Raw genomic sequence first — 26,479 nt, 5'->3', positions numbered from 1 at the left:
TCCTTTCTATCTTACCACATAGTCCTATGCTGTGGAAGAATTCCAACCCCCCCCCCTTTAATTACTATCTGTGCCCCCCTTCTTTGGACTTTAGTTCCTTCACCTATAAAATGAGGATAATAATAAAAACTCATATTTAAAATACATTTATGGCAATATAAATTCACCGATGAGGAAGCTCAGAGGTGACTTGAACCCTGGTCCAGGATTCTTTCTGCTGCCTCCTACCTCATAAGATTGCTGTGAGGATTGGCACCTGCCAAGGTATTGGCCCAACATCTCCTCCTCACCCCGTTAACAAAATCACTTTGCAATATTTATCTAAGTACATATTGTATCCCTCCCATAGAATGTAAGCTTCATGAAAGTAGGAATTAACTCATTCCTTGTTTTTGTATCTCACTGCCTAGTAACAGGGTCTGGCGCATATTAGATGATAAATGCTTAGTAACAATGAATTGATGATAATAATAATAAATTGAATAATAGACATGAAAGTGCTTTGTAAATTGTGTAGGCCAATGAATGATATTGTATAATTGCAGCTTAGAAATTGGACTGACCCTGGGAACCAGGATTTTAAAATGAGATGGGTCCAGATTTGACCCATCAATATGCACATTCTCCGTGAATGGGCAACAATAGAGCACCAACTGTTGTAAACACACTTTCAGTCTTTACAAATAAGATCTTGCTGGATGTTGTCAGCATCAGACTGGAATAATAGAGGCTCAGCAATCTATAATCTCTCTTCTTTATTTTATTATCATCATTATTATTATCATTATTATTATTTTGCTCCCTCCTGGATATTACTTATTCTTTACTTTTAAATATTTGTTTTTCTAGAAATAAATGAACACTGAAGACAGATTTATTAAGCTCATTTCTAGAGAGAAGCAAGGATTAATTATTCAGCATCTATTTCCTTTGTATCTATTTATTGTTCTATATGTATTTATATGGCACCTATCACTGTGGATCTTGTTCCATGCTGGAGATATATTTTTTAGAGGCTGCCTACTTGTATAAGATGCATCCATAGCATTGCGATACTATTTTATCTCTGACTGTAATGGCATATGTCATCATGAGGTAATTGTATTCATGTTTTTAAATGTGAAAAATAATCAAATATAACTTGAAAGAGATTGTACTGTAATTCAAGGGGATATTAAACCACCAGAAAGTTAGTCCGCAAATAAATAGGCGTTTATGGCTGGCAGTGTAAGTAATGGGAGAGCTGGCTCACCACTGGAAGAGGGGGAGGGAAGAAAGAGGTTCAGAGGCAGTGAGACAAAGGAAGCCGTGCTCAGCTTCATTTGCCCCTCTCCTTGGCTGCATAGATTTACAAGGAGAACCTGGTCAGGCTCAAAAGGAGCCAGCACAAAGTCACAAGAGACCACCATTCCCATTTCTCACCTGCTATTTCTTCTCTTTCTGGAATAACTGGAAGACCATAAGGAGATAAAGGGGCATTGTTTTTTACTTCAGGACAAGAACTCAGAGACTGGTATGTGCTTCAGTAAAAAAGAAAATTCTGACATGCCAATCTTAGTGTCCTCAAATAATCCTGCTGAACTAGTGGATCTTCTTATTGGAACAGGTTTGGTTCTAATGAGGGGACCAGTGTATTTGACTAAGAACCAAAGAGTTATATACCCTCAAATTCCTTTCAGTGTGGTTTATACTGTCATTTTCATCACCTCCATCCTCCTCATTATCATAATGATCACTAAGAGGTAATAGGATATATATATATATATAGCCTCTGAGCTAGGAAGACCCGAATAGCACAGTAGATAGAACACAGGGTCAAAAGTCAAAAAGAATTGAATTCAAATCCATCCTCAACACTCATTAGCAGTGTGATGTGGAGCAGATCATTTTACCTCTGTCTAATTTAATGGAGAAGAAAATAGCAAACCTCTCTAGAATCCTTGCCAAGAACATCCCATAAGGAGTCACAAAGAGTCAGACATAACTGAACAACCAGTATACTGGTGGCTGACTTTCATTAGTGGAAGGAGCTTCTTTTAAGGGAATTCCCTAAAAATCAAGGGACAATTTTGCTATTATTCATAGTCCTCCTCCTCCTCTTACCTCTACTCTCACTCCCAATGCTGTTACTACTATTACTACTACTACTACTACTAGCACCTCTACTATCACTACCATCAGCACTACTACTGCAATGACTACTACTATTGCTACTCCTATTACTGCTGTTACATTTTATCTATACCTCCTCCTCCTCTTCTCACTATTACTACTAATAACAACAACACACCTATATGTGATCCTTTAAGGTTTTTGTAAAGTGCTGTCTTCATAACAATCTTGTGAGAGAGGTACAAATGCCATCCCCATTTTTTCAGATGTATAAAATGAAGCTCAGAGAGCATAGGCAATTTATGTGTAATAACCTGGCTAATCATTGGTAAAGCTGGGTATTAGACCCAAATCTTTTAAATTCAAGTTCAGTGCTTTTGCTATTTACAATGGAATAGTTAAAGTAAATTGAAGTATAAATCTCAAAAAGAGAATACTTAGGGAAAAATATTCCCTTTCTTATAGTGCTTGAAAAAGGATTATCATATGGAAGAGAGAGATAGACTTGCTCCAAGTGACTCCAGAGGACTGACCTAAAATCAATGATTGGAAAAAGCAGGAAGGTAGGTTTTAAGTTCAAATATGAGGAAAGTACTTTTGTAGAATAGGCAACCTCATGTAGTTTTGAGCTGCCTGTTACTGGAGGTATTTTGTCAGGTATTTTAATTATATGCAAAGGCAAATGTATCCAAGGACGTGATTGCAGTTTAAGTAGGATCAGTAGGGATTCAGTTCAGGTATTCTTGAGCAGAATGAATCAGGACAGGACATCAGTCTTCCTCTTAAAAGACTGATTATTTAAAAGGGAATTAAGGGAAGGTGGATTTCATTAGAGCTGCATCTGTTAACTTGAGTTATTAGGATAAAGATGAGAATAACTTTTCTTTCTGCACACACTGAGGACTATCATGGTAAATGTGACTGAGTCTGTAGACAGAGGGTTTATTTCCTGCTTTCCAGAAGTCCTTAATGCTAGTGATTTTCTTTGAGTTCTGCAATTCTCTTTTAAAAGGAGAATTAAAAAAAACTGTTTCAGGGGTATCTAGGTGGCGCAGTGGATAGAGCACCAGCCCTAGAGTCAGGAGGGCCTGAGTTCAAATCAGACCTCAGATCTTTAATTATTACCTAGCTGTGTGGCCTTGGGCAAGCCACTTAACCCCATTGCTGTGCAAAAAAAAAAATCTAAAAAAAAATATGTTTCAATTTGTATAATATAGTTGATCAATCATGACCCAGTTGAACTTCCTCCATCAGTGTGTTCTAGGACCAGAAATTTTTCTGTCTCAGTCTTCTTTTCTGCCTATCTGATTTTGGAGATCTAGTGGATGGTCTTGATGAACATTGTATGTTAATCTAATACTTTTTATGGATTAGACCTTACAACCAAAACATGGTGCCTTGGGGTCTAAGTCCTGGTCTAGAAATCAGGACTCTTCTGAGTTCTAATTTTGAGTGGCAACTTGGATAATTATAAATCAATTATTTTGAATGATAGTTTATGTTGACACTTCCTTCTAGAGTATTGTAAGCTCTATGAGGGGATCATGGAGGATTGACATACTGCCTATTTTACATGACTATTTCCAGAAAGTATTTTATAAATTCTTCCCCACAAGATCTGTGATTTCATAAATGTAAGAGGTTCCTGATGAGAAAAACTCCTTTCACCAATATATATCTGTGTCTTCTCTGCTACTTAAAAACTAAGAGAATCTCCTGGAGTTACGAAAAGGCAAACTGGAATAGGAACATACAGTTAGTATATGTATAGGTAGAATTTGAACTCATCCTCTTGAGACTCATGAACTCATGACTCTGAGGCTAGTTCTTTATCAGAATTATTGAATGCTATTCCCCCTTATATCTATTAAATCATTAATTAACCCATTAATCAATAAATGTGAGTATTATTTCAATATAATTTATGACCTTATTAACTGTCTTTATTTACTTGATATTAGCCATATTAAACCATGATACATACCCACAAAAATGTATATTTACAAAACTGAAATCCAATCATGGCTATAGTTGAGGTTAGTTATCTAATGTCGACATAAGCCGTAATCACTGACAAATACCAATGTAATCAAGAGCTCAGAAATTCTATATTTAGATGATTGTTGAACTTCACTAATTTTAACTAGTTAATATTTAGAATAGATTATTCTCCTGTATCATTCAAGATGTTAGCCAGATCTTTCCCATGTATCATTTAAGATATTAGCCAGCTAATCTCAATGTGAAATAAACTAATTTGGAACCCATGATAATTCAGAGATGGGCTAGGACAAAGTGTGTCTCTACCTTCAATGAAATAAGGATCTGTTAAGAAAACTTATGAACCAATACTTAGCAAATAATTATTGCATTAATGGCATTATTACTGTGACAAGCTACAAAAATATAATTGATTTATTATGAGTAAAATAATGATAATGACTAATACCTAGATAGCATTGTTTGAGGCTTAAAAACTTTCCACATAGTACAATCTTTCTAAGAGAAAAAATAATGAAAAGGATTTATAGAGAATTCATACTATAATTTGTATTTATTTAACTTTTAAGAAAATTTTGTTTATTTATTTTATATTATTATAATAATCTTGTTATAAGACATACCCCCCCCCCCAATAAGATGAGAAACCTCAAGAATAGTGAGAGAGAAAAAAATGTACTTCAGTCTGTGTTCAGATTCCAATGACTGTATCTCTGGAGTGAATTGCCTTCTTTATCATAAGTCCACCAGAGAAGTTGCTTCAATATTTTCCCCACAGATGCTATTACTAACTGTATTTTCCTCCACTCTATTCCTCTCCACTCTCATTTATTCTCTTCTCTCACACACACACCTTTCATCCTGTCACTGTCCAAATGTGTGTTGTATCTGAGTACCCTCTTCCACAATCTTCCCTCTCTTCTATCACCTATTCCCCCTTCCCTCATCCCTTTCTTCTCATTTTTCTCTAGGGTAAGATAGATTTCTATACCCTATTAAGTGTGTATGTTAGTTCCACTCTGAGCTATTTCTGATGAGAATAAAGGCTCACTCATTCCACTTGCCTTTCCCCATTCCACTCCATTGAAAAGGCTTTTTCTTGACTCTTATGTGAAATATCTTAGCCCCTTCTTCCTGTCCTTTATCTTTCTCCCAGTACTTTCCTTTATCACCCATTGACTCCATCTTTTTACTATATTATACCATTATATTCTGCTCCTTCCTGTGCCCTGTCTATATGTGCTCCTTCTAACAGCTCTTATAAATGAGAAAGTTCATATGAATTATCAGTATCTTCTTCCCATGCAGGAATACAAACAGTTCAACATCATTAAATTCCTCTTAGTTGGTCCTTCTCATCCACTTCCTTTATGGTTCACCAGAGTCCTGTACTTGAAGATCAAACTTTCTATTCAGCTCTGGTTGTTTCAGTGGAAAGTTTAAAAGTCCCATTTCATTGAAAGTCCATCTTATCCCCTGAAAGAGGATTTCAGTTTTTCTGGGTAGTTGAATCTTGGTAGTAAACCAAGATCTTTTTCCTTCCAGAATATCATATTCCAATCCCTATGAACCCTTAATTAGATGCTGCCAGATCATGTATAATCCTGACTATAGAGCCACAGTAGTTGAATTGTTTGGTTCTGGAAGTTTTTAGTATTTTATCTTTGACTTGGGAGTCTGGGAGTTTAGCTATAATATTCCTGAAAGTTTTTCTTTGGGATCTCTTTCAGGAGGTTACTGGTAAATTCCCTCAATTTCTATTTTACCCTCTTCTTCTAGGATCTCAGGGCAATTTTGCTGTATTATTTCCTTGAAAAATGAAGTCTAGGTTCTTTCCTGGTCATGACTTTCAGGCAGCCCAATAATGTTTAAATTATTTCTCCTGGATCTGTTTTTGAGGTCAGTTGTTTTTCTAATGATATATTTCACATTTTCTTCTAATTTGAGGATTTTTTGGAAGAGTTTTATTTCTTACTGATTTCTCGCAAAGTCATCATCAGCTTCCTTTAGTTCCATTCTGCATTTGAAGGAATTATTTTCTTCAAAGAGCTTTTTTAATCTCCTTTTCCAGCTGGCCAGTTCTGCTTTTTTAAGGCATTCTTCTCCTCATTTGACTTTTGTTTTGCTTTTTTTTCCATTTGGCCTAAACTGATTGTTAACATATTATTTTCTTCAGTATTTTTTGTATTTAGTTCACCAAGCTGCTGATTTGGTTTTCATGATTTATCTGCATTGCTCTCATTTCTCCTCTCAATTTTTCCTTCACCTCCCTTAATTGCTTTTCAAAGTCTTTTTTGAGCTCATTCATAGACTGAGTCCATTTTCTACTTCTTTTCAAGACTTTGGATATAGAACTTCGAGTTTGTCATCTTCTGAATCTTCCATGGGACCAAAGTAATTTTCTATGGTCAGATTCTTCTTTTTCTTTTGTTTGCTCATTTTCTCAGTCTAAAACTAATTTACTGCACTTCCAAAGCATTGGGGGGGGGGGTTGGGACACCCCATTGGGACCTTTATTCCTCCAAGGTCTTATGCTCTCTTGCCTATGCTTTGATATGTAGATGACCACAAGTGTTCCCTCTGCCCTGGAGCTGTGAGGAGGAACCCTACTCAGCTATCACAGTATGGAAGCCCAAACTGCAACCCGGATCTGAGTGTGGGCAAACAGCAGAGCCCTGCCCCAGAGAGAAAAGACAGATTTCTTCAGATTCCCCACCCTCCTTACCATCTGTGGGCTGTGATCTAGAGATGTAGACTGGCTTCCCCAATTCCCATTGCAGGTTCTCACCACAGGACTGTTCTGAGGCTGGGGCTCCTCACTCCAAACTCACTCTGGTGCAGCAGAGTTCTCCCACCACCCCTTCAAGCTGTTCCAGGTGATCCCTGGGCTGCTCTGTCCTGTGGCCACAGCTTTCTTCCAGCCCCCAGTCCTGGTGAAACACACCTTTCCCATGGAACTTCTGAGTTATCTTGGTCTACAAAATTGTATCACTCAGTCTTTCTGTGGGTTCTGCTCCTCTAAATTTTTGAATAGAGCCATAATTTGACTGCTTTTGGAGTTTTTTTGGGGGGGTGGGGGGAGTTTCCGAGAAATACTGCATTCACACCACCATCCTGGCTCCACCTATTTACTAACTTTTTAAAATATTTATATTTACATTTATATAGTATAACATTTAAGCACTTTCTGTAAGGTAGGTGATAGAAACCTTATTCAACTAATCAAATATATATTGGATTTTATCAATGAAGGCATGTTTTCTAATTATTTAGATTGCAATTTTTTCATGGCTGCCAATTCCTATACAATGCTAGTCCATGTCCTCCCATAAGTTCACCACAGCCTACCCTATGGACTGGAAATCCTCATTTCTTCTTCTGTTGATGCCTTAATTTGATAACACCTTTAAAATTTCTCATTCAAAATTCCTTATTTGTAGTAAATAGATCAAATCAATAATTATTTATTAAATGTTTATTAAGTGCTAGGCACTTAATAAATGTAAGCAGAAAGACAGTCCCAGCTCTCACAGAACTTACATTCTAATAGAGGGAAAGAATACATAAAAGGAAATTGAGAAGGATAGAAGAAGAGATTTTGATACTTGATTCAAAACTGCATGAAGAGGAGTAAAGATGGCAGAGAAAATCAAAGAAAATGCCTGAGCTCTTCCCAGATTCTCCCAGAAATAATATTAAATCAAGCCGCTAAACGGATTCTTAAGTGACCTACAAAAAGATGGTGTGAAATAATTTTCCAGATTAAGACAATTTAGAAGGATTTCAGGAAAGGTCTGTCTCACTTAGCTCAAAAGCAGAGTACAGCCCAACATTGACAGGCAGGGTGTGGGCAAGCCAGAAAGAGGTTCTCACAGCACAGATCAACAGTCAAAGCTCCTCCATCCTGGCTCAGAAGGTAGTGCCACAGCAGACCAGCTGTGAGGTTTCCAGACCCAGAGAAGAAGACAACATACCAGCCCTGGAATCATGGTACAACTGATGCAATTAGGCCAGGCCATCCCAGTGCAGGGGGCAAGTCATGAGCTTTGGAAGTCCCAGCATGGAAAGCTACTGACCAAACCCCCTGACCCCCAGTACAAGAAGCTTGGGACAGGAGTAGGGTCCAACTTTAAAAGTCACAAAAGAGCTAAATAATGAGTAAAAACAGAAAAAAGCCCCAACCATAGGAAGCTACTATGGAGACAGGGAAAATCAAAATGTAAGTTCAGAAGAAGACAATTATGTCAAAATGTCTATATGTAAAATCTCAAAGGGGAATATGAATTGGTGTCAAGTCCAAAAAGCCTTCTTGGAAGAGCTCAAAAAGAATTTTAAAAATCAAATAAGAGAGACAGAAGAAATATTAGGAAAATAAATGAGAGTTATTCTAGAGAGAGTTAACAGCTTGGAACAGGAAGGCCAAAAGTTGACTCAAGAAAACAACTCCTTAAACAATAGAATTGGTCAAATGGAAAGGGGGATACAAAAGCTCAAAAAACTAATTTCTTAAAAATTAGAATTGGGCAAGTGGAAACTAAGAGCTCAATGAGCTATTGAGAATCAGTCAAACAAAATCAAAAGAATAAAAATTAGAAGAAATTGTAGAATTCCTCACCAGAAAAAAATTGATCTGGAAAATTGATCCAGAAGAGAGAATTTAAGAATTATTGAACAACCTGAAAGTAATGGTCAAAAAAAGAGCCTGAGCATCATCTTTCAAGAAATTACCAAGAAAAACTGCCCTTATATCCTAGAACCAGAGGTAAAATAACCATTGAAAGAATCCACCTATTATCTCCTGAAAGAATTCACAAAATGAAAACTCCAAGAAAAATTAGTCAAGGTCTAGGATTATCAGGTCAAATCAAAAATTGTAAGCAGCCAGAAAGAAACAATTCAAATATCAAGGAGCTTCAGTCACAGTCAAGATTACACAGGACTTAGTAGCCTCTACATTAAAGAATTGAAGGACTTGGAAAACCATATTCCTGAAGGTAAAAAGGATTAGCTTACAACCAAGAATCAACTACCCAGCAAAATTGAGCATGATTATTCAGGGAAAATGATGGACATTCAATGAAATAGGGAACTTTCCAATTTTCCTCAAAAAAAAAAACTAAAGATGAACAGAAAATTCAATCTTCAAATTAAAAACTCAAGCATAAAAAATGTAAACAGGAAAGAAAAAAGTATTATTTAATAATATTAAACAGTCTATATCCCTATACAGGAAGAGGATACTTGTAACTCTTAAGAACTATATCTCTATTAAAGCTGTTAAAAAGAGTATACATAGACAGAGGGTGTAGATATGAGTTGATTTTAATGTGATAATATTTTAAAAATTAAGGAGTTAAAAAAAGGATACTACTGGGATAAAAGGAAAGGAAGAGGCAAATTTAGATTAATTACTTCACATGAAGTGACCCAAAAGACCTATTACAGTAGAGGGGAAAAGGGAGGGGAGTGAGCATTGTTTGTGAACCTTACTCTCATCAGATTTGGTTCAGAGAAGGAATAATACATACATTTAGTTGGGTAGATAAATTTATCTTACCATATAAGGAAGTAGGAGGGGGAAAGGAGAAAAAAAATGAAAGGGAATTGAATACCTTTTTAGCAAGTAATTGCACCTACACAAAAATTAACCATGTATTAAAGCATTAAAAAGTTCAAATCCTGAAAGGCAGAAATATTAAATGCATCCCTTTCAGATCATGATGCAGTAACAATTACATGTAATAAGGGTCCATGAAAAGATAAATTATAAATTATTTGCAAATTAAACAATATAATCCTAAGGAATAAGGGAGTCAAAGAACAAATTATAGAAACAATCAAATTCATCAAAGAGAATGACAAAAAAGACAACATACCAAAACTACCAAATCAGTTCTTAGGGGAAACTTTATCTCTCTAAATGCGTATATGAATAAAATAGAGAAATAAGACATCAATGAATTGAGCATGCAACTATAAAAAACTTGAAAAAGCAAATTAAAAATCTCCAATTAAATCCTGAAAATCAAAGAAAAGATTAATAACATTAACCTTTGGTTAATTTGATTTAAAAAAAAAAAGAAAGAAAGAAACCAAATTACCATATCAAAACTGAAAACGATGAATTTGCCACCAAGGAGAGAAAATTAAAGCTCTAATGAGGAGCTATTTTGCCCAGCTATATGCCAATAAATCTGACAATCTAAGTAAAAGGCATAAATATTTACTAAAATATAAATTGCCCAGATTAACAGAAGAGGAAATAAAATACCCATTTAAGAAAGAACTCCCTAAAAGAAATCTTGGGACAAGATGAATTTTTAAGTGATTTCTACCAAAGGGATGGTTCAATATTAGAAAAACTAACAACATACTTGACCATATCAATAACAACCAACAGAAAACTAACCAAATTGAAAACTAAAAGAAATCATATGATTATTGCAATAGATGCAGAAATAGACTTTTGACAAAAATGCAGTACCCATTCCTGTTAAAAACATTAGAAAGCATAGGAATAAATGGAGTTTTCCTTATAATTTTAAGCGGCAATTATCTAAAATCATTAGCAATCATTATATAAATAGGGATAAGCTAGATCCCAATAAGCTCAATGGTGAAACAAGGAAGCCTATTATCTCTATTGTTATTCAATATTGTACTAGAAATGGTAACTTTAGCAATAAAAGAAGAAAAAAGAAATTGAAGGAATTAGAATAGACAGTGAGGAAACAAAAGCTATCCCTCTTTGCAGATGATATGATTGTATACTTAGAGAATCCTAGAGAATCAACTAAAAATCAAGCATTTGAAATATTTTTCAACATTGTAGCCTATAATATAAGCCCACATAAATCATCAGCATTTCTATATATTATCAACAAAACCCAGTAGCAAGAGATAGAAAGAGAAATTCCATTTAAAAATAATTGTAACAAAAAAAAAACCCAAACAAACAAACAACAACAAAAAAAAAGAATTGTAGACAATATGAAATATTTGGGAGTCTACCTGCCAAGATAAACACAGGAATTATATAAATTATATAAACAAAATTACAAATCACTTTTCACAAAAATAAAATCAGATCTAAATAATTGGAAAAATATCCATTTTCATGGGTAGACTAATATAATCTAATATAATTATATAATATACAGTATAAATATGTCTAACATAAATTTCTAATATCTAATATCAAATATCAAATATAAAAATGACAATTTTAACTAAATTAATTTACTTATTCAATGCCATACCAACCAAACTACTAAAAATTATTTTATAGAGCTAGAAAAAAATAACAAAATTCATCTGAAGATCAAAAGACTAAGAATATCAAGGGAATTAATGAAAAATGCAAAAGAAGGTGGCCTAACTATACCAAATTCAATACTATATTTTAAAATGCCAATCATCAAAACTATTTGATGATAAGAAATAGAGTAGTGGATCAGTGAACTAGATGAAGTACACAACACAAAATGATTGTAGTATCTACTGTTTGATAAGCCCAAAGTTTCCAACTTTGGGGATAAAAATTCACTATTTGACGAAAACTGCTGGGAAAACTAGAAATTAGTATGGAAAAAATTAGGCATAGACCAACATCTCACACCCTATACCAAGATAAAGTCAAAATGGGTATATGAATTATATAAAGAGTAATACCTTAAGTAAATTAGGAGAGCAAGAAATAGTTTATCTGTCAGATCTATGGAGAAGGGAAGAATTTATGCCCAAACTAGAGATAGAGAACATTATGAAATACAAAATGAATAATTTTGATTACATTAAATTAAAAAGGGTTTATACAAACAAAAGCAATGCATACAAAATTAGAAGGAAAAGAGAAAGTTGAGAAACAATTTTTGCAGTTAGCATTACTTAAAAAGAACTCGTTTTTAAAATATATAAGGGACTGAGGCAGATTTATAAGAATACAAGTCATTCCCAGTTGATAAATAGTCAAAAAAGATAAACAGGCAGTTTTCAGATGAAGAAATTAAAGCTATCTCATATGAAAAAATGTTCTAAATCACTATTGATTGGAGTAATACAAATTAAAACAGATCTAAGGTACTGCCTCTCACCTATCAGATTGTCTAACATGAAAGAAAATAAAAATGATAAATGTTAGAGGAATTGGGGAAATTGAAACTCATACATTGTTCATGGAGTTGTGAACTGACCCACCATTCTGAAGAGCAATTTATAACTATGCTCAAAGGGCTATAAAACTGTGCATACTCTTTGGTCCAGCAGTACCAATACTGGGTCTGTATCCTAAAGAGATCATCAAAAAGGGGAAAAGACTCACATATACAAAATTATTTATAGCAGCTCTTTTTGTGGTGGCAGGGAGTTGGAAATTGAAGGGATGCTCATCATTTGTGGAATGGTTGAACAAATTGTGGTATATGAATTAACAGAATGCTATTATTCTATAAGAAATGATAGACAGGCAAATTTCAGAAAACCAGAAAAGATGTACATGAACATTGATGACATTATATAGAGTAATAACAACATTGTGCAATGATCAACTATAATAGACTGCTCTCTTTTCAGATATTCTAAAAGACTCATGATAGAAAATGCTATCCAAGTTAAGAGAAAGAATAATAGTGTCAGAATGCAGATCAAAACATACTATTTTCACTTTTTTTAATTTATTCTTTCTTGTTGTGCTTTCTTTTATTCTAATTCTTCTTTTACAACATGACTAGCATGGAAATGTTTAATATAACTGTCCTTGTATAACCTATATTGGATTGCTTTACATCTTGGGAGGAGGAAAAGGAAGGAAAGAAGAAAGAATAATTTAGAACTCAAAATCTTACAGAATTGAACATTAAAAGGTTAAAAGCATATAATTGGAAAAAATAAAATACTATTAAGGAAAAAAAAGAGATAACTGAATCAGGGAAGGGCTACATAGAGAAATTCTGGGATGATCAGAGAATTTTCTGGAGGAAAAATGATGGCATGGCTATCCTGGGAACGCTCTTAAAAACAGAAGTCTATAGGAAGAACCAGCCTATCAGAGGAAGAGATAGGAGTGCAAGGTCAAAGGGTAGTTCCAATGTGAGAAGGAGTTCATGGGTGGAGGACCTTCCGGGGGGAATAGGGTTCTGTGGCATAGTATAGAAAGTCCAGGAGAGTCAGGAATGCAGCCTAAAGAGAAATCAAGTCATTGTTTATAATGCATTTCAGTTTGCTTATGTTCATTCTGTGCTTCTCCATCACTCTTTGAATGATGCTCAATTTCTTTTCCTTGATGACTATGACTTGCAGTCTTACAAGAAGCTTTATTAGTCCCATTTTGCAAATAAGGAAATAGGGTCATATTTTGCAATTGAGGGGGTGAAGTGACTGACTGGCCTTTGGTCACACAATTAATTTGCAAGCATTTTAGAAGTACACATTTACCAACAGTTAATAGCCAAAGTGTAAATTGTTCTCATTTATTCATTAAAGCATGCTGAAGAACCTCTATTTGGCAGTGGTTTGTTGGATTAGTCGGGGTAACTGTCTGTACCATAAAACCAAATTTCTCCAATTCAGACAGTTCCTCTTCTTGCTTAGTCTGATACAATGAGGCTTGACTATTTATGAGGAATTGGCTGCTAACGTGATGTGGATCTTGATGCAGTTTCATTATTCTTTTGATTTACACAGCACACTGAGAATGGGGTTTTTAGCTTGGGGAACATTTGTTCTCCCAACTATATCAAAGTATAATTACTGTGTTCTAAGTGTGGAAAAATATTGTATTTTAGAAGCGAGTCCTTTCCAGACTAATCAGTCATTTTGTTCACTGAATGATGGTGATGCCACAGGGCAGGAAATTAGAAACGAAGTGAAGCTGGTTGGTGATGCAGTAAATGAGCATGCACTCATTTGAGGGTGCCTATATAAGGCGTCCAGGCTGAGAAGGGAGACAGTAAATACTTAGTTCAACCATACATTAGGTTGGGTGAAAGCCGACTAAGCCAGTTCAGTCAAGATGAAGATGGTACAACTCCACAATGCCAGGGAAGGACTCTTGAATTCTAACTTCAAAAAGACAACAGATGAAGAAAGGGAGTGGAGAGAAAAGAACATTCACCACTTTTGCATAAGCCAAAGCACAAGATATGATTTCCATAACCCTTCATAGCCTAAGGTAAAAACCCTGTCATGGATTATGATAGGATTTACAGTCCTATTTACCACAAAGATTTACTCTTTCAAATCAATAAGCTTTTGTTGAGTAAGTTTATAATATTCGTGTGATAGATCAAGAAGTATAAGACATAGACTGTACCCTCAGAGAGTTCAGATTCTGGCTGGGGTGGTAGGAGATGCCCCATGATATCAATAATATGTTAATATGTTAATAAGATGTTAATAATAGGATAGGATAATGATATTAGAGATAAAATAGGGTAGCATGTATTATATACCCAATGAGGGGAATAGACAGTAAATAGTGTCCAAACAAAATTTTTTCTGCATTGTGTTTAGGATCAGGTCTATTAGAATCTAAGTTTTAGTGTGTAAGCCTTGAAATGGCAAAGAATTAATCAGACTGATACAGTCACACTATGCAGTTGGAGAGAAAGCACTGAGCTACAGACATGACCTGGGAATTTGATAGTCTCATGAATCACCAAGGTTACAGGTATTAAATATCAAACCAGCAAAACTCCAGAAGGAGCCTGGAGCAGTTTAAAATGCACTTGTGAAATATTTAACAAAATAAATAAAAATACAATCCAATATAAATAATGCTAATTTGTGGTTTTCTAATATTATATGTTTTCTTCAGGGATTCATTTCTATTTTACTTTTACATCCCTGTTTTAGTTGGCTATTTCTGATGTATCATATATTTGCAAAATATTTCAGAACATGATAGCATTGTTTATCTCAATTCTTTGAGATAAGTTCAAAAAATTCTTTGAGAAAGTTCAAAGACCCTATTGTAGTATAAACAAGATGTTATAATACATAAGCTCCAAGATCTTCACAGGTACTAAATTCTCTAAACTTTATTATCTTCCAGTTATGACCCCAGAATAATGAGTATTTGGTTCACATTTATCACTTTCACTACTTCTTAACACATCTATACCCAATGAAAATTAATTTCTACTACTGAGTTTAAAATTTAAGTACAGTATCAGTTGGAGGTAGCAAGATGGTTCAGCAAGATGGTACAACACCAAGTCTGGAAACAAGAAGACTTCATCTCCCTGAGATCAAATCTGGTCATAAATGTGGGACACTGGGCAAATCACTTAAATCTGTTTGCCTCAGTTTCTTCATCTGTAAAATAAATTGGAGATGAAAATGACTAACCCTTCTAATATCTTTACCAAGAAAACCCTAAATGGGGTCATGAAGAATAGGAAATGATTGACCAACAACAACTCAGTTTAAGACCTTATTTTCTTTGCTTCCTAAAATTGAAACAAAATTAAAGAATGATAAATAGATTTGTTCTTTAATCCATTCCAGAAACTTCTGATGAAGAACTTTCTCTAACCAATGTAGAACAGATTTTTCTCTTCAAGTTAAGATTTTAGAGATTTGGCAGGCCATAAAAAGGTTAAACTTGCTGTCTTGGAAACCAACTTTCACTCTATAATTGTCATTAGAGTGAGTTAGAGAGGAACAGAGAATTGGTTTTGCATTTAGATGATTTTGAATCGAACCCAACTTTGTTCAATTCACCTCTCTGTGCCTTAGTTTATTCACGTGTAAAATGAAGGGATTGAACTAAATGCTCTCTGAAGTCCTTTACAGAAGTGTTTACATGTACATTTGATTTTTTTATAAATTTCTTTAAACAAGCATAATACATCTTCTTGATAATTTTTATGGATTCTGGGGAACATTTTGTCTTCCTGAGGGAGGAGAGAAGAGTAGGAGGAGGTTCCCCCAGGAAATGGTGAATCTACTTCTACAGTAGGAAACTGACAGTTTGCTTTGATTAGGTTTCCTGGATTGTCTTAAGTGAGCTCTAGAGAGTCTTGGGTCAAATCACTCAAAGGCTTTGGCATAGGAAAGAATGCAAGTCTGGGGCTGTTCTGTGTCCCAAATGGGGTACTGAGCACTGTCCCTGAGACCAAAGGGGAATCATAAGCTCCATCCAGGAAGCTAGAGTGTTGGATGCAAACTCAGCAAGACTTGAATTCAAATCCAAAGTTTCTTCAACCTTAAAATGAGGATAACATGCCTATCTCCAAGGGTTGTTTTGAGGATAAAATGAGATTAATAATAATAGCAGAATGTCTATCACTATATAAATATTAACTGTTGTTATTATTTTTATTTATTAATAGCAAGTCAAGAAGCAGCACAATTCTCTTTAAGTTAAGTCTCTGAGCTATAAATCTCTCTAGGAATGTTTTTTTTAAATATTTTAGTCAAATGTCAAAAACAAGTAAATTTAAAAACACACAGTATTATCAATTCCCCCAATTCTTCCCTCTTTTCTTACTGATAAGGTTGATCCATGACTTAAGGACACTCAATTTGTTCATAACCAGGAATGGAGAAAGGGGAAAATCCTTGGCCCCTAAAGGAGTAATCAAAAGACTGAGAAAAGGAAAGGAAAGGAATGGAGACTGCATGACCCCAAAAACTGTAGGAGAGAAGTGAATCATACAAACAGCAAAAACCAGGGAACTGCCTCATTGATCATTTCCCTCCCAGACCCACACTCCATTTTAACCATTGGACTTAATATTCTCTTGTTAGGGGATCTACCATTGATGCCCAAGATACCATAGGCCTTGCCATCTACCTTGGAACTTTCTCTTCCTCATTACTGCCTGGGTTTCCCATCCTTCCCAATGGTCTGATGGAATTGAATACAAACATGAACCTTCCTTACCTCTTGTCTTTTCGAATTAGAATATTAGCTCCTTGACGGGAGGGATAGCATCTATTTTTTTCTTTGTATCCACAATACTTAGCATATGTTTCATACATAGTAAATACTTTTCCATTGCATTACAAATACTAGTTTAACTACAAATTAATTTATTAACTTTTACAGAAAGCCAATAAACTTTTATTAAAGCTCTTGACCTCTCCGTAATTCCAAGCATGCCTTCATTTGACTCCCACTTGATTCTAGGAATCTGTTTTCAGGTTCATCTATTGTCCCAAGTGCCTAAAAAAAGTGTATTTATTGACCTCAAATGACCCAATGAATTTTCAATGAGTCTGTTAATTTATGTGACCCCCAAATGCTTCATTTGATCTCAGTACTTGTTTGGAATTTCTTATCCTAGAAATATTTTTTCATACTACTAAAAAATCTTGGAAAGCACCAGTTCTGACATCAAATATCCCCACTGAATTTTGCCCTTTTATAACCTCCCCACTTCCCTAAAAATGTCCTCATTTGATTTCTTTATGCTTTCTAAGAATTCTCTTTCCTTGAAAGAAAAATTATCTCACTGCCAAAAATTCCAAGAGGGTACCAAATTTGTGGACCCTTCAACAAAAAACTTTCATTGACATTAACTGACCAATTTGTAATTCCTAGGCTTTATAGAAAAATGGTGGAGTTAGGGAAATTTTTTTATGAATAAACTAATGACATTTAATGAGATTTAATTTTATAGAAATAAATAGGGATAACTATACTTAGGTTTAAAAAAAGTCCTGCAATTTCACAAATACAAGATGGGAGAGGGGAGGCTTGGCATCAGTTTAACTGGAAAAAAAAATCAAGTTTTGGTGGCCTTGGGAACAATATATGTCAGCAGTTTGACAGAGCAGCCAAAAGTGTTAATTCAGTCATTTTCAGAGGTATAGTGGCCAGGATCCCAAAACTGAAAGTCCTCTGTCTTTCTATTTAGATTACATTTGTATTATTTTTGTTCAGTTTAGGGTGTGACATTTTGAGAATGGTGAGAAAACTGGAGACTATGGCACTCTAAAATTTATTGAAAGAACTGGGGCTATTTAATATGGAAAAAAAACATAGTCTGCAAATAATTGGAGAATTGTCACATGGAATAGCAATCATATTTCTGCTTGATTCCAGAGGAAAAACCAAAATAATGATTAGAAATTGTCAAAGGAAAAAAATTTTCTTCACAACTAGAGCTGTCCAAAGTGCAATGGGGACATCCTTGGGTGATGGTGGTGGGCTTCTCACTCAATGGAGCTTTTCAGACAAAGGCAATTACTTCTTGTTTAGTACAAGTTAGACTAGAATAAGATCCCTAAGATTCTGCATTTCTGAGAGTTTTATATTTGATATCAAACAGTTCCTAATACACATTAGAAACATTAAAAAATGCTTGTTGATTGATTAAATTGAAATAATCTTCTGGTGATACCAGTGAACTTCATTAGTCCACTGGTCTTAATTTATGTCTTCTGCCTTTTGTAAAGTTTTTACAGGGTAGGGAAAAAAATTAAATGTTACAAATATAATATAAGATTTATCCTTTTGGATCTTGAAGAAGAAACTCAGAGTATAGGGTTGCAAGAAACTCCCCTATTCCTTCCTTATATGAGCCATAATTGAGTGCTCTGAAACTTCAGTTGTGTTGTATAATGGAAAGAGCCTTATTAGATTTAGATTCTGAGGTCCTAGCTTTAATCCTGGATTTAAGCACTAATTGCGTGGCTATGGGCAACCTGTTTCAACTTTGTACATCTCCATTTTATCTGCAAAATGAGAGATGGGTTAGCTTAGGGTTCACAATCTGGAGTCTAAAACCTTTATTTTTAAAAAATATTTTGATAAATCTACTGCAATATAATTTTGTTTCCTTTGTAATCCCATTATTTTATTTTATACATTTAAAAGTATTGTTATGAGATAGGCTATGTAGGCTTTACCAGACTGTCAAAGCAATCCAGTGTGCATATACACATGAAAATACACACAGATACATACACTCAGGTTATAGACTCCTGAACCACATTATTATTATTAATATTATTTGGAGTTTTGCAAGGCAATAGGGTTAAGTGACTTGCCCAAGGTCCCACAGCAAGGCAATTATTAAATGTCTGAGGTAGGATTTGAACTCAGGTCCTTCTGGCTCCAAGGTGCTCTTTCCACTGTGCCACCTAGCTTCCCTGAACCACATTATTTTTAAGGTACTTGCTATACCTAATGAGCTTTGTGGCATGATGGCTACAGTATTGGCACTGGAGTCAAGAAGACCTGTTTTTAAATCCAGTCTCAGATACAATCTGTGTCACACTGAGCAAATCACATAATCCAACTACCTCAGTTCCTTCACTTGTAAAAATGGGGATAATAATGGTATCTACCTTCCAGGGTTATTGCAAAGATCAAATGAAGCAATATACTTGTAGAGAACTTGGGGTAGTACCTAGCTCACAGTAACTATGTAATAAATTCTTTTCCTGTTCCCTTCTTCCCTCTATAAGTTAACTACTTATCAGTGATATCAAGCTTGATATCTCTGATCCTAGACAAAAATGAATTAAGTTATGAAATCCAGCCTAGTTGGAATATTAAACTATCATAGACACTTCTTAAATTGCGAGGAAATAAAAGTCTTAAGGTTCATCAATAAATTATTTCTGCTGAAAATTCAAAAACAAACGAAAGTTTTAAAAATTCAATTATTTTGAAGGACTATTGGACTGCTAGTCCTGACTCTGCTTCTTCCTTTTAATTACCTTCTTACTCTTACTCTGGGCTTCAGTTTCCTCTTTGGTAAAATGAGGGAGATGAACTCAGTAACTTCCACGGTTCCTTCTAACTCTTCAGTACATTGACCCCCGTCAGAATGCCACATTGAATCTTACTATTATTTCCAGATGTGCTCCAGGGCAGTATGACAGACATCCTCTAGGTCCTACAATCTTTGGTTCCCAAAGGTTCAAACTGAGCATGGTGACTACATCCCAATATGGAACTGTCAGCTCCTACCTAACCCACCTTCTTCTGAGGTTTATGTCTAAATGCTCTAGTTAGTCATGAGGTTTTATGTAGTCTAATTGTTAATAATGAGACTTCAGTGTATATATTTTTACCTGTAGCATGTATGTATATGTTATATGCACATGTTTGCATATCTGGGGCTTTGCCTTTTGCTACCCATCTATGGTGGTTCACAGTCGTGGTCACACTGGAATGCAAGGACCATAAAAGGTATTGGTGTGATTGTTAGTCAACCTGCTAAGCACAAGTATTGTGCTAAATACTAAAGATCCAAAGAAAGGCAAAAAATAATCCCTACTTTCAAGGAGCTCTCACTCTATGATCTTTCTTGTGGTGGCCCCCAGGAGCTCAGGATTCCCATTAGGCTTGCCAGTCATTGCTTCTGATTATAGCTGTCATGAGGGGCAAGGTTTTTTTAATGCTAGCAATTAAGACAATCCAGGATTCTAGGAAGGGAAGACGTTTAGGATAGAAGAGGTTCATGGATTATTGATGACGTCCAGCCCCTCCCAGAGCTCATCCCAGAACCCAGTGCCACTCTGCCCCTAAGGCAAAAAAAAAGTCTCTTTTCAGAGCTGAATTCTCCATAGTTTGTGTCCACAGAAAGACAGGTACCTAGCTATAGAAAAGCCCTCTCCCAGGCTCCCAGTCAATCTCCAGATGCTGACTTCACTCCTCCACTCTTTCAGTTGGGTTATTTCTCTGTTTCCTAGACTTAGATCCTTGGGTAACCTTCCTATATGTAGGAAATTATTCCATATACAGAATATTAGCCTTTATTTTTTAAGCAGATTTTCTTTACTGCCCCAAACAATCTCTAGTGACATCCACATACTCTATATTTTATTGTAGACCAGGAAGTAGTTCAACTTCCCTGATGTCAGACAACGTATGCCGGATAATGCCAACAGAAAGCTTTGACTCCCCTACTTCCTTAGTTCTGACAAATGAATCTCTTAGGAAAGTCACTTCAATCCCACTTCTTAGCCTTACATCATAGGCCCTTGCCTATGGTTCATCAGGAACCTGGCAATACCCTCCACTCCTACCTCACTCCCCATCTCATACCTGGACCTAAGGCTTGAGGGACTAGGCAAGAGTTTAAATTAATCTTACAAAAACTTGAACCCCTGTACCTAGGCTTTACTCCCTAGCTTACATTCAACAGGGAACATGCTTAAAGGCTGAAGTGATGTATTTATGTTCATTAATGGGACAATTGATTTAGAGCACAGATCTGTTTCTGTTGTTTATTGATTGGTATTAATCATTGAAGCTTGCTAAGTTAATGACTGTAACTGCTGTGGATTCCCACTGGGATACATGGGCATGGGGAAGGGAAGTCTTGGCCCTACTAGAAATAATTATTATTTCCTTTTCAAAGTCATGATCAATTGACTCATAAACATTCAAACTAAGTCAAAAGCCAAAGAAAGAAGTAAACTCCTTTAATTACTTCCTAGGAGTGATTACAGAGAGACTTACAAAGTATTCAGGGTAGGGAAATGATCTCCATTTGAAATCTCTGAAGCATATTTGGGCACAGCATATCCTATAATAGTCCTGAAGACAGCTGCTTTCCTTCCTTTTTTTTATAACCAGGGTCAGTGCTTCATTTTAATTCCTAGGAAAAACTATCACCACTCCCCACCATTTAAGTTGGTTGACTGACTGGCTGGTTTTCCCTTCACCAGATTAGATATCCAGGATCAACTAAATTGTATAGCCCAGGTCATTGATGTAGAGATGACAGGTCACTGCATATAACATGGGAGTATCATTGTGTGACTTGAAGGGAGGCAGAATAGACATTTCTAGCCTATTTTCTCTCCCTACCCTTCTCTAGCAGGACTTTATTTCTTGCCAGGAGGAGAGAAACAGGTGGTTGGGACCAGAAACTTTGCCTCTCTGCTCTCCTCAGAAAGAGGAGGCATTGAACTAGAATCAAATCTTTCTGCTCCCTTAAGCTTTGCTAGTCTAAGGGATATGGGTTTTTCAGGTTTATTCTAGATCTCAGATTGCTATTTCTTAGTAGAGGGAAGGAGGACCCAAGTTTTATATTCACAGTTTATTCCCATCCCCACCAAATACCAGCTCCAATACCATCTGTCATAGACAAATATCAAAGAAACCCATTTATCCAAATTAGCAGCATCCAAAGACAAATCAGAAAGGGTACACACAGGAGAATTTATACCAGTCAATACAGAATGAAGGAGCTCTCCCATTGGGAGGGAAGTAATATACCTCAACTGAGAGACAAAGTCCTGGATTTCAACAAAGAGGACATTCCCCCCAATCCCTAGTGAAGCAAGGCAGGGATTAGGACATACTGGGGACTTCCAGCCCCTCTCCTGGCAGCTCCTTCCTAGAGTCTTATTTTTCTTTCAGCAACCTGGTGATGATGTTTTCAGCCAAAACTGATGATGAAGCTTTCCAAATTTAGCTAGGTTAGTAATCCTTAGATAACACACAGAAATGTGCAGCTGTATATCACTGCGGCTGACCATTGTCTAATAAGATGATGGATGTGAAATGTTTTATAACCACAAAGTGCTATATAAATCTAAATTGCTATTATAACAACCAGAATATTCCTTTAAAAGTCAAAAGCAAGGTAAGGGACAGGGCAGAGAAAGTTGAGCTGGTCTCTAGCAGACTAGACTAAAAAGAGATGCTTTTTGTTCAGCCTTCATTGATAACACAACCAAAGCATGCTCTGGATCAAATGAAACCTGTAGTGTCAGACCCAAGCTGGCCATGGCCAGAATGAAAAATGGATAAAAGGGAGGGAAAGGAAGTTTACTGAATATCTAGCTTTGACAGGCACTGTGTTGAGTGCTTTTGCAAATCTTAACTCATTTGATCCTAAACAACAGCCCTGGGAAGTAATTGTTATTATTCCCTCTTTTACAGTTGAAGAAACTGAGGCAAGCAGAAGTTAAATGACTTGCCCAGGGTCACCACCCAGGTTGTAAGTGTCTGAGGCTGGATTTGAACTCAGGTCTTCATGAATCCAGACCCAGCACTCTATCCACTGTGCCACCCAGCTGCCCAGACTAGTAATCAAGAGCTGGATTTTTGAGTTTTAGCTCTACCACTTGCTAACAGTATGATTTCAAAGAAGTTCACTTTCCTTTCCTGGGTCTTAGTTCCCTTATATATCTTATGTATATGTGTGTGTGTGTGTGTGTGTGTGTGTGTGTGTGTGTGAGTGTGTGATATGTATGTATGTGTATATATATGTGTGTGTGTATATATATATATATATATATATATATATAGAGAGAGAGAGAGAGAGAGAGAGAGAGAGAGAGAGAGATGAGTCTTCTCTGTGCCAACATTCCAGGTTTCTGTGCCTCTGAGAAGACTGAAGCCAAAGGACACAGTTTATTGTTGCATCTCAGATTCTATATTCCAAAGCTTTAACTTTTCATCTTTTCAGCATCCCCCAAAATATATCACCTCTTCACTTCCCCATTCCCCCAGAGTTAAGGAAGGTCACCCACTCCACTGATGTAGAAACCGGGCCCATCATAGAAATGAAATGCCACCTTGTGTTAGGACTCTGTGTACTTTCTCACCTCCTTCATCTACCTCTCTCTCAGTGGGCATTATTACTATTGTCCTTCTGACTTGCTGGACTGTGAGTCCCCTGAGGACCCTGATGTGTCAGCTTACTGTGGGAAACCAAACCAAAACCCCAAGGCAAATTATGCATGACTGGGTTTTCTCTATCACTTTGCCTAGGTAGAAGATAATTAATAATCATAGAGTTTATATATTTTATATAAATAAATAAATAACACTTTAAGGTTTGCACAGCACTTTACATAAGATCTCATTGATCCTTGCAACAGTCCTATGAACTAGGTTATTATCTCCATTTTACAGGTAAGGAAACTAGTTTTAGAGAGACAGTAAATGATTTGTCCAGGCCCTCACAGCTAATCATGGGTCTGAGATGGAATTTGAGCTCAAACCTTCCTGATTTAAGCTTCTACCCACCGTGCCACCTAATGCCTGCCCTTCCTTGCTCACCTTGGCATTTGGTCCAAGTATAAAAATTGATATTGATTCTGGGAACCAAAACAAAGAAGAAAATGTGAATTAATGACTAATAAAGGCAGTAACCATTAGGAGGTGACCTCTAAGAGAAGCCTAGAATGGCATTTCTTTATAACAAGCTAAGCCAGGTGGTCAGGTAATGAGGGATAATCACATCATTTGACAGTGTTCAGCATACAGTGGTGGGGGGGCATTTGCAATCTGACCAGCTGGCCGGATCAGACAACTCTAGATCCAGGAGTCTCTGATCCTATGGCTCACAAAGCCTGCCTTGTTGGAATTCACAACAAGCTTACCTTCTCCTGGCAGAGGAGGCAGAAGGGAGTGCCTTGGCCAACAAGAGATAGTATCCAAAAGTGCTAACTCTCCAGCAGCGCCAGATTTCAGGGGGTGATGCTGGGGGCTCCAGCTGCCTTGGCAGGAGTCGATGCCATTGAACAATAACCACCTCTTACTTCAATGAGTTCCTGGCTATGAAGGTTGTGGTTTTAATTAAAGCTTCAGCACAGCATTAAATGCCATTTTGTTTTAGTTCATAATTAACTAAGGCACGGATCATACTAATAAGATGTGTGGTTTTCAAGCAGCAGCACAAATTGTAAGGATTTGGGGGGGAATAAAACCCAACAACATCCAAGAAGCCTGGTTCTTTCTCACTCTAACACCCGCCTCCTCACCCCTGCTTGGTTCAATTAAAACTTTTTGAGAAAATATTACAACCATGTTCCTGTCTTTGTAGTAATGAAGAATATTAATTAGAGTGTGATAAATGCAATGTTCCACTGTTTTTTTATTCCCTCATCTACAGAATTTAAAAAATAATGGACCAATTAAAACTGGAGAGAAAAATACAGTATTTGCCTTAAGCTTCATCTCAGCAACCAAGCAGCCTTAAGAGGAATGAATGCCATGATTGGGTTCTACCAAGCCCTATCCAGGGCAGGATTCTAGACCACTTAGCCATGTTATATTAGAATAAACTGACCTTGGTCTAAACTATTTCAGTATTAAATGATGTATACTTGGTGTGGTAGAGAAAGCAATGCAACTAGAGTCAAGAAGAGTTGAATTTGGTTTTGGATTTGGTTTTTTGCAAGGCAATGGGGTTAAGTGACTTGCCCAAGGTCACACAACTGGGTAATTAATTATTAAGCATATGAGATCACATTTGAATTCAGGTCCTCCTGACTCCAGGGCCAATGCTCTATCCACTACTCCACCTAGCTGCCCACAAGAAGAATTGAATTTTAACTCAGATACTTATTAATTTATGACCCTGGGGAAGTCATTTAACCTCTATTTGCCTCAGTTTCCTCTTTTATAAAATAGAGATAATGATAACATCTATCCCAGAATTGTTGTGATAATCAAACGAGATAATACAATATTTGTTAAGCTCTTAGCCAGAACCTGACATATACATGTTAACTATTAACATAAGTATTATTATTATTAGACTTGAGTTCTGACCCTCTACTCACATAATTACCACTTACTAGCTGTAGAATCTTAGGCAAGTCATTCTTTGAGCTTCATATCTTCCCTGCCCAAAAGAGGATATGTGATGATCTCTTGGGAAATTTTCCAACTCTCACATTTAAGATCTATATCTAAAAATACTATCAGGGCTAGAATAGGACTCATCCAAGATTTCTAAGACTCCAGGATTTAGAAGTCTAGGGGATACCCTAGGGCAGTTGTCTGTCTGTGAGACCAGTGACAAGGTATGAGAGCCCAAACCAACCACAGATAGCATCTAGGTCACTCTGAACCCAAAGGCCCCCCTTGAATAGGCAAGATGTGTGAGAAGGGGCACATTGAGGACAGGGCAACAAGGAAGGAGGGGGAATGTTGAGTAAGGAGCAATGAGGGAGAAGAGACACTTGGAAAAAAGGGGCAGTGAGGGAGAAGGGGGACATTTAGGAGGGGGCAGTGAGGGGAAAAGGGAATATTGAGGAGGGGGCAATGAAGGAGGAGGGGGAACATTTAGGGAGGGGCAATAAGGGAAGAGGGTCACATTGAAAGAGGAGGGAGCACATTGATGAGGTTGAGAGAGGAAGGACCGCTGAGGAAGTGGAGTAAGGAAGGAGGGAGGACATTGTGGATGGGGGTCGCCTAAAGGACAAAGAGATAGAATGAAGATGTGGTATAATGAGGAAGACTGTGCAGGGATGAAGAGGGAGACAAGAGAGAGGAAAACAGTGTAGGGGGCTGAGAGGAGGAGAAATGGGTACAATGAAGGAGAAAGCATGTGGGGAAATATAGAGAGCTGTTCATGGATGAAAGATTTGATCTATGTCCCCATTTTGTCAAGGGCTAGTCCTGGATGAAAGATTGAACATTTAAGAAAGAGAAACTTTA

The 26,479-nt window shown here is 36.4% G+C and overlaps 1 protein-coding gene across 5 annotated transcripts in view; it reads left to right on the top strand.

The window, feature by feature from the left end:
- KCNIP1 (potassium voltage-gated channel interacting protein 1) overlaps positions 1-26,479 on the top strand; it is a 358,061-nt gene that overhangs the window by 244,877 nt on the left and 86,705 nt on the right. The window contains exon 2 of one of the 5 annotated variants that reach the window (XM_074212433.1): positions 2,578-2,675. The exons of 3 other annotated variants lie outside the window; for them this stretch is intronic. The gene's annotated coding sequence lies outside the window, so the exon portion shown is untranslated. Of the gene's footprint in view, positions 1-2,504; positions 2,676-26,479 lie in introns of those variants that run through there. One more of the 5 variants, XM_074212432.1, reaches the window with a different exon arrangement.

The sequence above is a fragment of the Macrotis lagotis genome, chromosome 1, assembly GCF_037893015.1.
Source record: "Macrotis lagotis isolate mMagLag1 chromosome 1, bilby.v1.9.chrom.fasta, whole genome shotgun sequence".
In the NCBI taxonomy this organism is placed as follows: Eukaryota; Metazoa; Chordata; class Mammalia; order Peramelemorphia; family Peramelidae; genus Macrotis; species Macrotis lagotis.
The sequence above is the reverse complement of the archived record's forward strand: the minus strand, read 5'-3'. Positions and strand labels throughout refer to the sequence as shown.